This window comes from Perognathus longimembris, chromosome 5, assembly GCF_023159225.1.
Source record: "Perognathus longimembris pacificus isolate PPM17 chromosome 5, ASM2315922v1, whole genome shotgun sequence".
NCBI classification, from domain to species: Eukaryota; Metazoa; Chordata; class Mammalia; order Rodentia; family Heteromyidae; genus Perognathus; species Perognathus longimembris.
In genome coordinates, this window is record NC_063165.1 from 62465804 (window position 1) to 62482638 (window position 16835).

Below are 16835 nucleotides of genomic sequence, written 5' to 3' on the forward strand. Positions count from 1 at the left end.
GAAGAAGCAAACTAAACTCTCCACTATATTGATCATATTACCCTCCATAGCTTCCAAGTTCTAGTTCAAACTCGTCAGCTTCAGACCTGAGCTTTTACAAGCTGTCCTATTATTTCTCTGGACCCATCTTTTACCCTCCTTACTAAGTTCCAGTTATACTGTACTTATAAACAAAATGAAACAAAAACCAACTAGTTCTCTCATAGGTGTACCCATATGCCTTTGTGACAATACCCCTCTCCTTCCTTCTGCAGGAAAATAATATCCCATATTTGTCTGTTGATGATCCAGCTAAAATGATATATCACCTTTATGAAAACTTTCTTGACTTACCTGGAAAGGTATATTTTCTTCCACTGGGTCTATCTTGCTCTTAAAACAATTTTTCTTCATGCAGAATAAACCCACTCATTTATCTGTTAAATTAATGATTTCTTAGTGAGCTGGGTGACCTGAGATAATGCAATTCATATTTCAAAGATTTCCCTGACATAGATAGATGCAGAGACTCTCACCAGAAATTATGGAAGTTACTGTTTTGTTTTCTGTTCACTTCTACTGCTGCCCCACCCCAACAAAGGAAGATGATGTCTATGGGCTTCTAAGATTTTTATGTGGCTGCATTACTTACTAATAATCTCTTGATGGTTAGGGAAGCAGCTACAGACTAAAGATAATTTTATTTTGCTCTTATCTTTTGGAGAAGAGGTGAAATAAGAAATGTGTATTTGTTTATTTGAAGTTGAAATGTTTTAATCCACAGGGTAAGAATGAAATAGGATCAAATTCTACCATTTTCTTAGGGAGCTCTGTTTCTTGATCGATATTTCTAGATAGCTGTGGTTTCATTTCTGAAGGATTTAGGTCTCTGCATATTGACAACAGTATGTGAGTCTGAAACATTCATTTATTGTTATAGCTAGTTATTTGGTATGGAATGAGGATATATTCAACATTGGACATTTGTTTTTGAGAGTTCACATATCACAATTCTGTACTTTGTATGTGAAGAGAAAGAGACCACATGTAAATTTGCCTATAAGCCTCCAAGATTATAACAAGAGAATGAGAAACAAATGAGCAAAATCTCCCACTTGTGCAAATATACATGTTTTTCATATGAATTTTTAAGTATTATATGTACCAATTGAAAGCCTCAAAGCTTATGCTGCCTCTGCAAGTTATAGTTACCTAATTCTGTATCTACCCTGAAGATACAAATGAGCTAAAAAGGGACTTTCTAATCAAGTGTTATAATTATGCAATTGAATGGAAAACAATGATAGCTAAGTCTTATTCTAAGTTTTGATTTTTGAATATTGGAATTAGGTCAGTGGGCTGCAAGTGGCCTCCTGTATATTAACAAGCTTGGTCTTCACAAGTAGTCTTATAATACTAAAATGAAAAATAATACTTTAGGGTGTTATGTAAATAATCTATTATGATGGCTGTTAAAAATATTAAGCACCTGTGGCTTACACTGGAATGCTAGTTACTCAGGAGGCTGGTATTGTGAAAAGCAAGGAAAAGTGTAGCTCCCTGAGCTCCTAGAAACAATAGGGCTTGCAAAATTTCACTGTCTTAAAGTTTACTTTTAGCTTCTATGACTCCATGACATAGGGTTGCACCCCCACCTGTGAGAATAGTTCCTTGTAGTTTGACATTTAAAAATGTATGTAGCCCTTGTTCTTCTCTGTATCTAGGTAGCAACTATAGTAATGATTGTAAAAGTGATCATAGTAATAGATTAGAGAAATAATCATATTAGTAGTTATAGAAATGCCATAGAGGCTGTCAGGCTGGTTCACTTATGGTTGAGTACTGGATTGTTTTAGCCACTCATGCTTGCTTAGTTGATATTAGGAAAACATGGTAACAATTCCTAAAATAAAGTTGATATTAGGTCAGCCCGACAGCATGATTCTGCTTCCGTAAAGGGCTTGCTTAACCCATTTGTGCCTTGCTCTGACCCCCTGCGTTATCCCCCTGTGTTGACACCCTGCTTCTGTGCTACTTGACCACCTGCTGTAGAATGCATAGCTTCTATCTTTAAAAACTCAGCCCTGTAGTGGCTCATTGCTGTTCTTTTCCAACCCAATGGTGGAGAGCAGACTCTGTGCACAGCTAAATAAAGTCTCCTAGCCCAATTAACTGAGTGCTGGTGATTGATTGTCATGAGTTCGAGTCCTGGGTGACCAGGATACAACATTGTCTTGAGACTTACACTTAAAAACCAGCCTGGGAGGGGCTGGGGATATGGCCTAGTGGCAAGAGTGCTTGCCTCGTATACATGAGGCCCTAGGTTCGATTCCCCAGCACCACATATACAGAAAATGGCCAGAAGTGGCACTGTGGCTCTAGTGGCAGAGTGCTAGCCTTGAGCAAGAAGAAGCCAGGGACAGTGCTCAGGCCCTGAGTCCAAGCCCCAGGACTGGCCAAAAAAAAAAAAAAAAACAGCCTGGGCACAAATGTCTGTGAAACTCTTATGTTCAATTAACCAGCAAAAAGTCAAAGTGTATGTGTGGCTTAAGTGGTAAAGCTTCAACCTTCAGCCAAAATGTTAAAAGAGAACACTCCAACTGAGTTCAGAGTCTGCTAACTCATGTGTGTGTGCATGTGTGGACTTGCACATGCACACACACAATTCAAAAAGTGCCTTTTGTATAATTCCTACATGGTTTAATGTATCCTTAATTCATTCCCACAGAGTTAGGACCTTTGTGCATGCTGAGGCAATGGCCGTGAACTGCCCCCACAAGCAGCAACCATGGAATAAGCCTGCTTAGAGCTGGATGCCTGGCCTAAAACTCAGCCTGGCTGCTGCTGTGGCTTCTTCCTTTGACCCAGTCTCATGCTTTCTCTGCATTCTGCTGGCTTATGCAGTGCAAAGGTGTTAGATAAAATGCCGTCTCTCGGTACCAGTAAGATGGTAGGATCCTCAGTCTCCCATATACCCGTGCAAAGTAATCACCCTCCAGTCTTCCTTTCCTGTATCCTTTGGTAGAACTTTTTACTATGACGATGAGATGCAGATCCTCCATATTGCACCACCACAGCCTCCCTGCCCCAAAGCAACTCTAAGGCCCCGAGAACACTTGTGATAATCTAGAATTAACCACACCAATTGCTACCACGAGGCAACATTTTGCCCAAGCACTATAAGAGAAGATCTCCCTCCTCCACTTTTTGTTCACCAATTTTAAGTGAAGATCACAAAGGCTCAAGAGCTATGTGTATATGGTCATATAAAATGATGATTATTGAAATGAACTCCAAGAAATGGAAACAAGAGGTTTCTTATTTTACCTCTTTGTATTTTATATTGTCTGTTTGTGCTTTTGTGCTTTTTGTCTTATATATAAGTATGTGTTTTGGGGGAGGACAAGAGGAATCAGAGAAGCTTTGGTGTTGGGGATTCATCTTGGCCTTAAGAGGGGGAGGGTGAGGAGAGCACTCCTGAGATGCAGCCCTTCCCCCATCCCTGGGGCAGTGTGGAAGTGAGCCACACCTACCTCCTTCTGGGTCCAGAACCAGAAGGGGTAGCTTTGAGACCATACCCCACCTTGAGCCAGTGAGCAAGTGTGCTCCCCGTTTTGCTCGCTTTGCCCAGAGGGCGGTACTATGGGAAGTGATGTTAGCCCCTGACGGAGGTCCTTGGGAGCTGCTCTTGGATGGATAAGCTTGCCAGCCTATTGCCAGCTCATGCTCAATCCTCGTCATCACTACTATATTACTGTGAGTCCCTCTCGATTAAATTGGATTGCTCTCTGAAGTGTCTCCGAGATCCGTCTGCACCTGGCTTCCTTGGTGGGTAAGGAGGGAGGAAAAGGGGATCTCGTTTGGCCACGTGCACCTTAGGCTAGGCCATGTCCCTCGCTCCACCTTGGCCACCTGCTGGTCAGGTGCCCAGGGGAGAGGGTGAAAAGGGGAGCACTGATAAGCAAGTAAGCTTAGCATCCCCGCACCAGGGGAGGTAAACCTACCCCGGCAATTGGTGGCCCAAACGTGGGGCTCAAACCCACGGGAGGGAGTCCGGCAGCTACAGGCAAGCCCTAAGGGAATTGGAGTAGAGTATCCGGGACACGTGGTTCTCCCATCAGGTCAGCAAAGACTATGGGACAGATTCAGAGTAGGTGGAATAATTCGCCCCTTATTGATTAGGGCGAGAATTGGAAGGCAAGGAAGTGGAGTTGGGAGAGGAACTCCCCCTTGTGACCTTCCAAGCTATCAAGACCCTTAAGGCCTGCTTTTTCTCGGACCCAGGGGAGAGTCCCTGGACTCAGGAGAGGGCAGCAGGGGGGAATTTTGATCTGGAGAGGGCGACGCCCCACTTTGCGGGGCCCAGGGATGAGCGTGAGCCTGATCTCCAGGACCTGGGACTAGCTGCCATGGCCCCGAGGCACGTGGCGGGAGAACAATGTGCTCAGGGGCCCCTGCTGGCTTGCTACCCCTCCCCCACCGGAGGCCAGGCTCGGCTCCATACATATGCAGATTTAAGGAGCCTGGCTGAGAGGCAGCAGCAGCCCAGTGGCTGCAGCAGCATGCATTCACCAAGCTCAGACGACTCTGAAAATCTCAACCTGGTAGCCATCTCAGCCTCGTGGCGGCCCCAGGAGATACAAGATTTCAGAGAATTCAGGAGAATAGTCCTCGAGGGAGGGGGACCGAACACCCACTGGGGGGGAGAGCCTACTCGGGGGCGTGACACACCGGTTTTCTACTGCTCAGGAGTGGAGAAGCCTGGCCCCTTCACTGCTTGATAGAACAACGTATGAGGAGTGGTGTTCCCTTTTCAGATATGAGTGCTATGCTCAGGTGGAGAGAAATCAGGCCACTGATCCGCCAATCCCCATAACCTTTGGCATGCTGTTTGGATCCACCTGCCCCCAACGGGCTGCCTTCTCTGCCCCCTACCTGGCGCAGATACAGGCTGTGGGACCGGCCGCATGGTGTGGCTTGGGAGAGGGGTCCCTAGAGACCCCGGCAGTAAAAGCTACCCCAGGGACCAATGAGAGTCTTACTGCCTTGGTTGGCCAAGTGAGGGACAATCTCTACCGACAGTTTCCTGGGTCCCAGGTAAATCAATTTCTAAAGACTCTGGTGTTGGAAGGGATGACATCAGAATGCAGATTGGCTTGTGCAGGAGTAAAGAAGAGATCTGTGGACAGCTGGATTTAGGCTTGTTGGGGCATCAGCACGCAAGCCCGCCAGGGACAGCCACTGACCACTCTGCTTACTAAGGAGCCTGCCCCTGTCCCCACTGGTGAGGTAAGCAGGGAGTGCTGTTACCAATGTGGCGGCCGGGGCCACTTCAAGAGGGAGTGTCCTTCTGGTCTTGTGAGATCTGGTACCTCGAGAGGACAGCCCTCTGGCTGGGCCAAGGAGCTACCCACAAAACCTTGCCCCAGCTGCAAAAAGGGATTTCATTGGTGAAAGGATTGTAAGTCCAGATTTGATGCTAAGGCGAGGCCTTTGAACTAGTAGTGGGGCACCCTCCAGCCCCATCACCCAAAGGAGGTGATCAGTCCAGTGATCAGCCCAGTGACGGCCCTAATGACCAGCCTGAGGCCCTCTGGACAGTCCCAATAGTCCCAGAAATGAGACCGAAGATAAAAATTATTGTAGCTGGAAAGAAGTTCCGAGTCTTAGTTGATACTGGAGCAGATCGGACCATATTAAAGAAGGAACTAGTGCCTCCATGGTGGGACCTAATCCCCGGACCCCAGACATCGGGGATGGGAGGCACAGCTGAGAGTGAGACAACCAGGGACTGGCTTCCCTGGGATGACATGAATGTGGCAAGGGGGTAGGGCACCCCTTAATAATGACAGACTCACCAGATAACCTGCTAGGATGGGATATCTTGGGTAAGATTAAGGCCACGGTCATCACAGGCCAGGACCTGTCAGGCAGCCCTAGTGCCTGCCAAAAAGCGCCTCCCTCTGAGGCCTCGGGGCAGAAGGCTCCTGTTTCTTCAACAGGGCCTCACCCCCAATTCTAAGGGCCACTGTTCCTACCGTCCCTGCCATTCAATGGCTTCCGGGTCCCCCGGTGTGGGTGGAACAGTGGCCACTTCCCTCAAGCAAGCTAGAAAGATTAAAGGAAATAATGTAAGAACAACTGTCCCTAGGGCATATTAGACCTTCACTGAGCCCTTGGAACAGCCCTGTATTTGTTGTACAAAAGGCCTCAGGTAAATGGAGGATGGTACAGGACCTAAGAAAGATTAATGAGTGGATAATCCCCACTGGCACTCCTGTACGGGGGCTGCCATGGATCCCCTCTATTCCTCAGGATCTTAATTTCATTATAATTGACATCAAGGACTGTTTCTTTTCCATTCCCCTTGACCCCCAGGACTGTGAAAAGTTTGCTTTCTCCATGCCCTCAGTTAACTACCAGGGGCCAGACCAGATGTATGAGTAGGTAGTCTTACCTCAGGGCATGGTTAATAGTCCTGCCTTCTGCCAACATTATGTGTCACAAGTTCTTCAACCCCTTTAGGAGCCAGTCAGATATTATTTTATATGTCTATATGGATGACATCATTATTGGAGCAGCAGATATCCAAGTGCTAGACGCTGCCTATAGCAAGCTACAAACACTTCTACAAAGAGGAGTACTGCATATAGCCAGTGACAAGGTTCAGAAAGTATATCCCTTTAAGATCTTGGGGGCAGAACTCAAACTAGACTCTGTGTGCCCCCTTAAACCCCAGTTATTCTTCCAGTCATCTTATACTCTGGTGGAGATGCAAAGACTGTTGGGAGAGATTAACTAGTTAAGACCCTGGCTTCACCTGCCTACACAGGAGCTGCTTCCGCTCCATGACTCTTTGAAGGGCAAAGCGCCCACTGATGTTATTACAATAACTCCATCACTTCAAACAGCCTTCCAGAAAATCCAAATGGCCCTAAAATATGGCATGGTTGGCCTGCTACAAGCCTGAGTGCCCACTTTGCCTTTGGATCCTCCCCAGGTCTGAGCTTTCCTCAGCCGCTATTACTCAGTCAGGTGAGCCTCTTCAATGGGTGCATGCATCAGTGGGAGGAGCTCCCAGAGTTTATTCCCAGCTAGACCAGCTAGCTGACTTGATAATCAAGAGCAGGGATACTTCCCTGAGATATTATGGGTGAGATCCTGATGTGCTAACCATTCCCTACCGGCTGTCAGATTTTGAATGGGTCAGAAGGAATAATGCACGGTTGTCCAGTGCCCTTGAGGGTTTTATGGGAAAGGTAGATTGCCACTATGGCACCTCAAGGTGGGTGACCTCATTTTCCAGGCTACAATGGACCCCTCCTGTACTTTACTCTACCAGGCCTCTTGTCAAGGCTGCCAATGTGTTTACAGATGGGGGAAGAGTGGGGTCTGCCATGGTGGTATGCTCCACCTCCCCTCCTGCTGATGGGAAAGAAAACACCCATTACTTTGAGGCAGTCACTGGATCTGCACAGTTTAAGGAACTGTATGTAGTCGCTCTGGCACTGACCCATGTCAAACAGCCGATGAACCTGTTTTCTGACAGTTTGTATGTGGTTAATTTGCTACCAAACCTGGTGTCCTCATACATTAAATTAGATGAAAACCCAATCACCCCTCTGATGATCCAAGTCAGGTCTGTGTTAAAAGGGCAGGCTGAGCCTACATTTTTACAGCACCTTCGTGGACACCAAGGATTTCCTGGGGACCTGCCACAAGGTAATCATATGGCAAACCAGACCAGCTGGCCACTAATGGGACCATTATCACTATGGCCATTGCACAACCTCAAAACCTTCAAATGGCCCAAGGACTGCATGACAGTACTCACTTAAATTGGAGAGGGTTACATCAGAGATTTCCTTCAATTCCTATAAAAGACTTAGAAAAGATTATTAGGACTTACAAGTCATGTATGCCCTTTCTGCAAGTCCCTCCTCTGCAATCTCCTGGGGTTAACCCCAGAGGCCTAAAGCCTAATGCTATCTGGCAGACTGATGTAACCCACTATGCTCCTTTTGGAAGGCTAATATATATATATATATATATATATATATATATATATATATTATATATAAATATATATATATATTTATATCCATAGATACCCATTCTCATGCCTGGGCCACGGCCCATTCAGGGGAAAGAGCATGCTGAGAGCCACTTTCTACAATGTTTTGCTATCCTAGGGCTCCCATTACAGGTAAAGACAGATAATGGACCTTGTTTCATGAGCAAGCCTTTACAGGCCTTTTTCCAAAAGTGGAATATTATACATACCACTGGAATACCATACAACCCAAAGGGTCAGGCCATAATTGAGAGGCATAATAAGACCCTGAAGGATCAATTATTAAAACAACAAGGAGGGGGAAGCCCTCATGACCACCTAAGGACAGCGATGTTTACACTGAATATTTTAAATTTCTCTAAGGACCAACCTCTGTCGGCTTTCCAGAGACATTGGTCAAGCCAAACACCCTACTTAAAGGTGGAAGTCCATTGGAACAACCCCCTTACAGGAGCATGGCGAGGCCCGGACCCACTTATCAGTGCGGGAAGTGGCTTCGCATGCGTTTTCCCAACTGGGGAACCGAATCCAATCTGGATACCAGCTAGAGACTTAAAATATTGTTCATCTGAATGACCACCCAAGGGCACCTGCCCTTGAGGGATGTCTCTGCTTGTTTTCTCTTCAGGAAAACAAAGACCATGGTGGAATTTTCCATGGAGAAACGGGAAAGCCTGCCTATATCAGCGATGGACCCACTGTCAGCCCTGTTTCTTCCCTGGACCTTGCCTGGTGCCATTTGGAGTAATGTTTGCTGTGGCAGCATGGCCCACAGCGTTGCACAAGAACCAAAGGAAAATTTTGCACACTGTTGTTCCTCCTTCACTCCCCACTTTGCTGCTTATCTTAGGGGCCCCCATTGGAGGGAAATAGGAGCTAAAGGGTTTGGACACCTTAATGTTTTATGATAAATTTTTACAGTAAGCAAAGGATTGGTACCTTGCTGCAATGTTTTGTATAAAGTGTCTACTAACCTCAATCGTTACCAGCACCCTGGCTGCCAAATCGCCAGGACCTGAACCTGCCTGTACCTCACCATCGAGGGAAGGGAGAGCCATCTGCACTACCTTCAGTGACACCAAAATGGACCAGGACTCCTCTATCTCCTATGGATTGAGCCAGATAAGAGAGCCTCCATTGCATTGTGCCTGTGTTATAATTGCTCATGTGTTACAGTTGCTTGTGTTGCATTTGCCTTGTGTTATGATTGCTTATGCTCATGTCTGCTTGATGCTTCCATTTGCATTATGTTTGCATTGCTCTGTACTAGAAAAATTAGTATCTTATATTGTGAGCAAAAAGCCACAGCTGTCCAGACAACAAGTGGCCTTTGGCCTTTAGCCATTTAGGAACCCCATGAGGTTGGTCACACGCCCATTAGGACCCGCTGCTCACTGAGGTCTGCTGGCATGAGAAAAAATTAACAGGGCTTTCTTTCAAGTGCCAATCCCACACTCCCCAATTCCCCTCATCGGTCTGGCCAGCCTGGCAGGCAGGTTGGCCTGAAGTGCTAGTGCGTTAGCTGAAGACGGGTAAGATCCCCCATGGGGAGGGCAACCTAAGACATGGCGCGCCCTCAATTAAGGCGCCTCCTGCTGTTCAAAAGAAAAAAAATAAAAGGGGCAGATGTTGGGGATTCATCTGGGCCTTAAGGGGGGAAGGGCGAGGAGAGCACTTCCGAGAAGCCACCCTTACCCCAGCCCTGGGGCAGTGTGGAAGTGAGACACACCTGTCTCCTTTTGGGTCCAGAACCAGAAGGGGTAGCTTTGAGACCATACCCCACCTTGAGCCAGTGAGCAAGTGTGCTCCCCTTTTTGCATGCTTTGCCCAGAGGGCGGTACTATGGGAAGTGACGTTAGCCCATGAGGGAGGTCCTTGGGAGCTTCTCTTGGATGGACAAGCTCGCCAGCCTATTGCCAGCTCATGCTCATTCCTCTTCATCACTACTATATTACTGTGAGTCCCTCCCAATTAAATTGGATTGCTCTCTGAAGCGTCTCTGAGATCCGTCTGCCCCTGGCTTCCTTGGTGGGTAAGGAGGGAGGAAAAGGGGATCTTGTTTGGCCACGTGCACCTTAGGCTAGGCCGTGTCCCTTGCTCCACCTTGGCCACCTGCTGGTCAGGTGCCCAGGGGAGAGGGTGAAAATGGGAGCACTAATAAGTGAGTAAGCTTAGCATCCCCGCACCAGGGGAGGTAAATCTAGCCCGGCACTTTGGGACAATGGTGAATTAATTCAGCACTGATTCTCACTAGACACCATGTTCAAAATGAACTATACAACTTTTGGGGAGAGGGACTGGGAGGGAAAAATGGAGAAAACAATGAAAAAGGTGATACTGTTCAGAAAGAAATGTACTCATTACCTGACCAATGTAACTGTAACACTCTGGATATCACCTTGACAATAAGAAAAAAATAAAATAAGAAGAGGAATTGCTGTGTGTGTGTGTGTGTGTGTGTGTGTGTGTGTGTGTGTGTGTGAAAAAAGCATAGAATTTGAAATATCATGGCCTTGGGTTTCAAGTCTTATGTCTACCATTTGTGTCAGTTTGTGTCTCTGAATCTCAGGCATGCTATGAATGTCACTTGGGGATTTAGTGACAGCTCCTGCAGTGCCTGGCTTCGATCTACCTCCCATCCACGTGGGGGTCCTGGGCTTCTCTGCCTCTTCCGTGTGTGGTTCTCTGCCGCTCTCAACGCATCCCCCTGGCCAGTAGGGATTAACTGCAGGAGCGGAGGCCACATGCAGCCTCAGTAGCGTGTGGTCAGAGGACGCCCTGCCCCCTTCCCATCCCAAGGAAGACACAGGCGCGTGGGGTCCTGGAGAACTCTCAAAGGATGTTCTAGTTTAATAAGGGAGGGGCTAACAGTTATATCAGCAGAGGCATGCAAAGGAGAGGGGCTAACTGAGTATTAACGACTGGCTAATGGACTGTCCATCATGTGATGTCACGGAACTTCCTCTATGGGCGGAGACCACAGCCCCCAAGGACCGGGCCTCTGGGGTCTTGGGCCGCAATGGTGACACACGTGCTTGCCCCCAGGGGCAGAGGCTTCTCTTCCTGTTGAAGGCGGAAGGAGGGGGGACAGGCTAACTGGGCCATCCCCTCTTAAAGGCATAGCTGTCCCCGACACTGCAGCTGTCTGGTACAAGGTAAAAACTCAACAGTAATTGAACTGAAAAGCTGCCACCATCAGACTTAGAAATTTAAACTCATATATAGATAGAGGCCTTCTCAGTAATTCAGAATTTGTTGGAACAAATTAAGTAGTCTCCCATCCTATCCTGTTTTACATTATTAAAATGCCTTGCAGTTTTTGCTCAGCATTTTGTCAAATATGTCCAGTTAGGTGTCAGATCTTAATCTAGAAGAATTGGTTTTTATTTGCTTTTCAATCAATGATCATGCCCATTCTAAAAAGTGTTGTGAAAATATCTTGGGATGGTAAAGCCCAAGCTTGTTTTGCTTGCTCTGTGTGTGTGTGTGTGTGTGTGTGTGTGTGTGTGTGTGTGTGTGTGTGTGTGTGTGTGTGTTGTGTTGTGTATGTGTATAGCAGGCCTTGAACTTACACCCTCTTGGTCTCACTTGGCTTTTTCTTTCACAGCTGGTACTGTTGAACCACATCTCCATTTCTGGTTCCTTGATGGCTTATTGGAGTTTTTTTTTTGTTTTTTTGTTGTTTTTTTTGGCCAGTCCTGGGCCTTGGACTCAGGGCCTGAGCACTGTCCCTGGCTTCTTCCCGCTCAAGGCTAGCACTCTGCCACTTGAGCCACAGCGCCGCTTCTGGCCGTTTTCTGTATATGTGGTGCTGGGGAATCGAACCTAGGGCCTCGTGTATCCGAGGCAGGCACTCTTGCCACTAGGCTATATCCCCAGCCCCTGCTTATTGGAGTTTTGAGTATTTGTCTGCTGTGGTAGCTTTGAACCACAATACTCAGACCTCAGCTTTCTGAGTTATAAATGTGAGCCATTGATAACCAGAGTCACTGTGGGTTTTTTTTTTTTTTATTACTAAGGTAATAGAGAAATGAATGAATAACTAGATTAGTAGATACTAGTGATTCCATATAATGTCATCATTGAAAGGAAGCACAATTCATAAAGGTATAATCACCTTTAAGAACAGTGTCCATTTTGGATCATTGGGTCTGACACAATGTACTTTTGAATAATTAATACAATATGATTTTGAACAATTAAACTGAACTTTTAGATTGAAGAGAGCTGGTAGCTCTTTGTTTGGGGCAATTATCTAATTAATAAGTGTGTCATACTGTTGAATAGAAGCAAGGGGTAATGAGTGTAATCATTAAAGCAAATGAGTTAAAGCTTTCAAACATAAATGCTGACTATTACACACATTTGCAACCCTTAGAGTAGAAAAGCATGGTGACAAGCAGGTTGTCACTGCAAGGAAGTGACAGGAAGGTTACACTGACTAGGAAAGGATGTGTTGTCTGCACTAACTCCTATTAATGCAATAGGAAAGCATACTGGATCTGGTTGCCATATGCACTCTCATCATCTCTTCTGTCTCTGTCTCTCTCTCTCTTTCAGCACGATTTTGACCTTTAAGTGTTTTGATGAACTACTATCGAACAGAAATTTTCAGAAGCAGAGAAAATGTGGTAAGAGCACACCCCCTGGAGGGCATGTGATCCCATGCTGCAATCCCACCAATCCTAGTCTGTGAAGGAAAATGTCTGCAACTCCCCTGCTATGGATTTATGCAAACCAACACAAAATTAGCCTGCTTATTCTCACTGCAGTAAGACCTGGTCTTAGTTCTTTCCTAGAGTATTACACAGAGAGATACATCTGCTTGAAAGGACTGTACCCTCCCCTCATCACATTCAAGACAGAGTCTTCTTTTCTACAGGTGATATAGCTTCAGCCTTTTCATCACTAGACACCCCAGTATTGATTCCTGTCCTCTCACTTACTGAACATCTTACAAGTTTCCCACAATTGGCATTAGACTGTTTTTGACCTGGCTAGCCCCTGCCTTGACATCCCTTTCCCCCCCTGCTATGATCTCTGTGGAGCCCTCGAAAATCCAACCCTGTAGAGGCCTGAAGTTATTCTGATCTGGTTCAAATAAATCTCAAAGTCCAGGTTTGTAGTTCTATGGTTGCCAAGCAAAATGAACTCTCAGATATGGAAACAAGAGGTTTTTCACTGTTGTTGGTATTGTTAATGTACTATGTGAAATTATTTCTTTTTTCTTTAATTTTTCTTTCCTATGGTTTATGCCCTCTTGTCACTGTATTTGATTTTGGTTTCCTGGGTATTGTATATATGTTTATCTGAATTAGGGAATCTGTGGGAACCTTTAAGGGCAGAGCCATGAGGTCTGCCAAAGAGAAATGAAATGCCATTCTCTGACCCTCAGAAGGCTGATAGTGCCAATAGAAAGATATATTACTCTTACCATTACAAAGGTCACAGATTCCACCGTAGGTGTAAACTATTCAACTTTCCCAAACTTCCCCAGACCTTGGGGGCAGGCAGGGGCCTATCCAAATTGTGTTTGTTTGCTGCTCACATTCACCTCCTGTTTACCAGAAGTCACCAATCCTAGGATTATTTTACCCCATTCTGGTTTTGGTAACTTGAAAGAGACTGCTACCTTGCATTCTACATGTACTCCCTTGTTTGATAATGAATAAAGGCCATGTTTATGGGACCCTAAGGATCTGTTGCAGGCATGAACAGCAGGTCCCCTGGTACCTTCAAACCAATTCCAAGGTCTGGTGTCCATCTTGCCTTGTTCCCAGCCTCAGTAGGAAAAGGTGCTCCAGGGGTTTGCAACAGGAAGGGAAGAGGAACATCAAACTGGTGAGACAAAGGATAAAGGGGGAACCAATGCAAAAGCAATACCCAAAGACAGTATGTTGTAAATTAACTGAACATCTTGGGGGGGAGGGGAAGTTGGGGGAGGGTAGGTGGGAGAAAATGAGGGAGGGGTAACAAGTATGACAATAAATGTACTCACTAACTTACATATGTAACTGTAACCCCTCTGAGCATCACCTTTACAATAAAATTAAATTTAAAAAAATTGCTAAGCTATTCTTTTTTTTGCAATTCAACTATAATTAGTGAGTATAATTCAATTTCTTTTCATTCACCTTTTGATGATTCATCATCCACAAAATACTTCCTTAAAATCTATAATGTGAGGATCTATCTATTTCAAATTGCAAATCAAACAGTTGTTAGTTTAGTGGGAGCGATGTGTCTAGATACAGCATGCATAAGGACAGTACCTGATAGTAGGTTCTAAGGTTGCCACATCAATCAACATGGAACTTCATTTTATCATGACATGAGTCTTGTTTTCTTTCTATGGGCCTAAGCTCTTCTCATCCTAGGACCATGTCTGTTCATAGCTTCCCTGACCAAGCAAGGTTCCCACCATGACCTTGACTTCCTAATGCTGCAATCTCTTACCACATTCTGTGTTCTGACCATTTCTGGGAACCTGTAACTGTTGCCTGTGAGAAGAAGCAGTGTTGTGTCCTAGAAAACAGAGACTAAGAGCCAGATAAATGAGTTAAAACTAGGCCATGCCACTTGCTAGCTATGAGCTTTGATAAGTTAAAAAAGCTTAGCTAATCTGATCTAGAGGTACCTGCTGGTAAGTGTAGATAGCTTAACACATGGTGTTAGGAAGGCAGTTTGAGTCAGCATATACACAACTTGTAGAGCTTTGCAGATTCTGAATACATACTTGTCTTTCCCTAGTCCTGAATATCAGCACACAAGAAATCTATTTGTAATTTCTATCTGTGACTTGACTTGACCACAAACTCGAAATATTTGCATACTAGTTATCACTTAAGCACTTTATAAGCCTTATAAAGCCTTGTTGTATTGTCTCTTTAAAATATTGTAAAGAACACATAAGATGATGCTAAGTGAAATGAACTCCAGGTTATGGAAATGACTGTTATATCACTGTTGTAACTACTTTCAACGTGCTATGTGAAATTGTAGCTTCTATTATTGATGATCTTCTCGTACCCACTTCCTGTAGTTGTACCTGCACTATCTCTGTATCTTATCTGAGTACATTGGAAACCGTGTATACTGGTATTAGAACTAGGAAACTGAAAGGGAATATCAAAATGGAGAGACACAGGGTAAAAAATACAAACAACTCCAAAAGCAATACTTACAAAACTGTTTGGTGTAAATGAATTGCACAACTCATGGGAGGCAAAGGGAAAGGGGCAGGGGGGAGGAGGGAATGAGGGAGGAGGTAACAAACAGTACAAGAAATGTATCCAGTGCCTAATGTATGAAACTGTAACCGCTCTGTACATCAGTTTGACAATAAAAATTTTTAGGTCATGACCCTTCATCTTTTTAAATATAATTTATTGTTATTGCAGAGGTGATTTACAGAGGAGTTGCAGTTCCTTTTGAACCATGTTTCCCCTTCCTTCACTCTCTCTTATTGCCTTTAAAATAACCTTAAAGGATTTTACCCTTAGTGGAGTCTAGCCTGTGGAGGAAGGACATGATCTCTTAGAAGAATTCAATATCAAGATAAAGTCAATGAAGAACTTATTTCCCTCTCTTTAGACAGTACTCAGTTCAAGTACTGTTCTCTTTGAACAGAGAATGAAGTATGTTTCCGTGCACTTGCATTATGGGTAGAAGCCACTCCTGCAGAAGCAGAGAGCTCAGCTTCAACTCCCTCATCTACCTTTGAGGAGGTGTTTGATTTGGGACCCTAGTTTTTTCACTGGTAAAATATTAAAATTCTAGTAATACCAATATGTACTTTATGATATTTTTTTGAAGATGACATGGGTTTATGCACATAAATTACTTAGAAAAACTACAGACCCTATTAAACATTGCATCAATAGAATTAAAAGTATCTTATGTGATTAAAATGATATGATCATAAAAATATTTATTTTACATGTTGTGTTCCTTCTTAAGCCTGTATTCATATCCTTTACCTATTTTTTTATTAATTAAATTTTTTAACAAGGTGTTGTGCAAAAGGGGAACAGTTACATAATAAAGCAATGAGAACATTTCTTGTGATATCTTCCATCCTCATTTTTCTTTCCCTTCCCTAGATCAGGTAGGCATATATACAATACCCAGTGTACCAAAATAATACAGTAATCACGTAGCTAATGCCAAAGGAAATTCACCTAGAACTTTAAATGTAACGTTAACGATAGAATCCTCCTGTGTCCTCTTGGAGTTGTTTTGGCTTATCCTCATCTTATATGAACATATGTACATAGCTGTTGAGCTATTGTGATTCACTGATAGGTCTATTCTAGATCTTTTTATATTTAGTAGTTGTTTGGTTTTAGATACATAATGTAAAGTTGCTAACCGAAACCTGTTGAAATGCCATTTGAAAAGAAGTTTTCTGTTTTGCAGACCAGGTCTCTACTGCCCCCCCCCCCCCACGCCCTAACAGTCATATATCAAGAAGACCATGCCACTTTGTTCTCTGTATTCTAGGCTTGTCTCACTCAACATTTTTGTTCAAGTTCTTTTATCTTTTCTAATTGCTATGTAGTATTCTATTGTGTATAGGTACCACATTTTTTTATCCATTCATCTGTAGTGGGGCATCTGGATTGTTTCCATATTTTGGCTATTGTGAATTGTGCAGCAATAAACATGGATGTGCAGATGTCTTTTTCATATCCTGAGACCTGTTGTTTAGGATAGATGCCTAGGAGTGGTATGGCTGAGTCATAGGGTATGTCTATGCTGAGCTATTTGAGGAACCTCCATA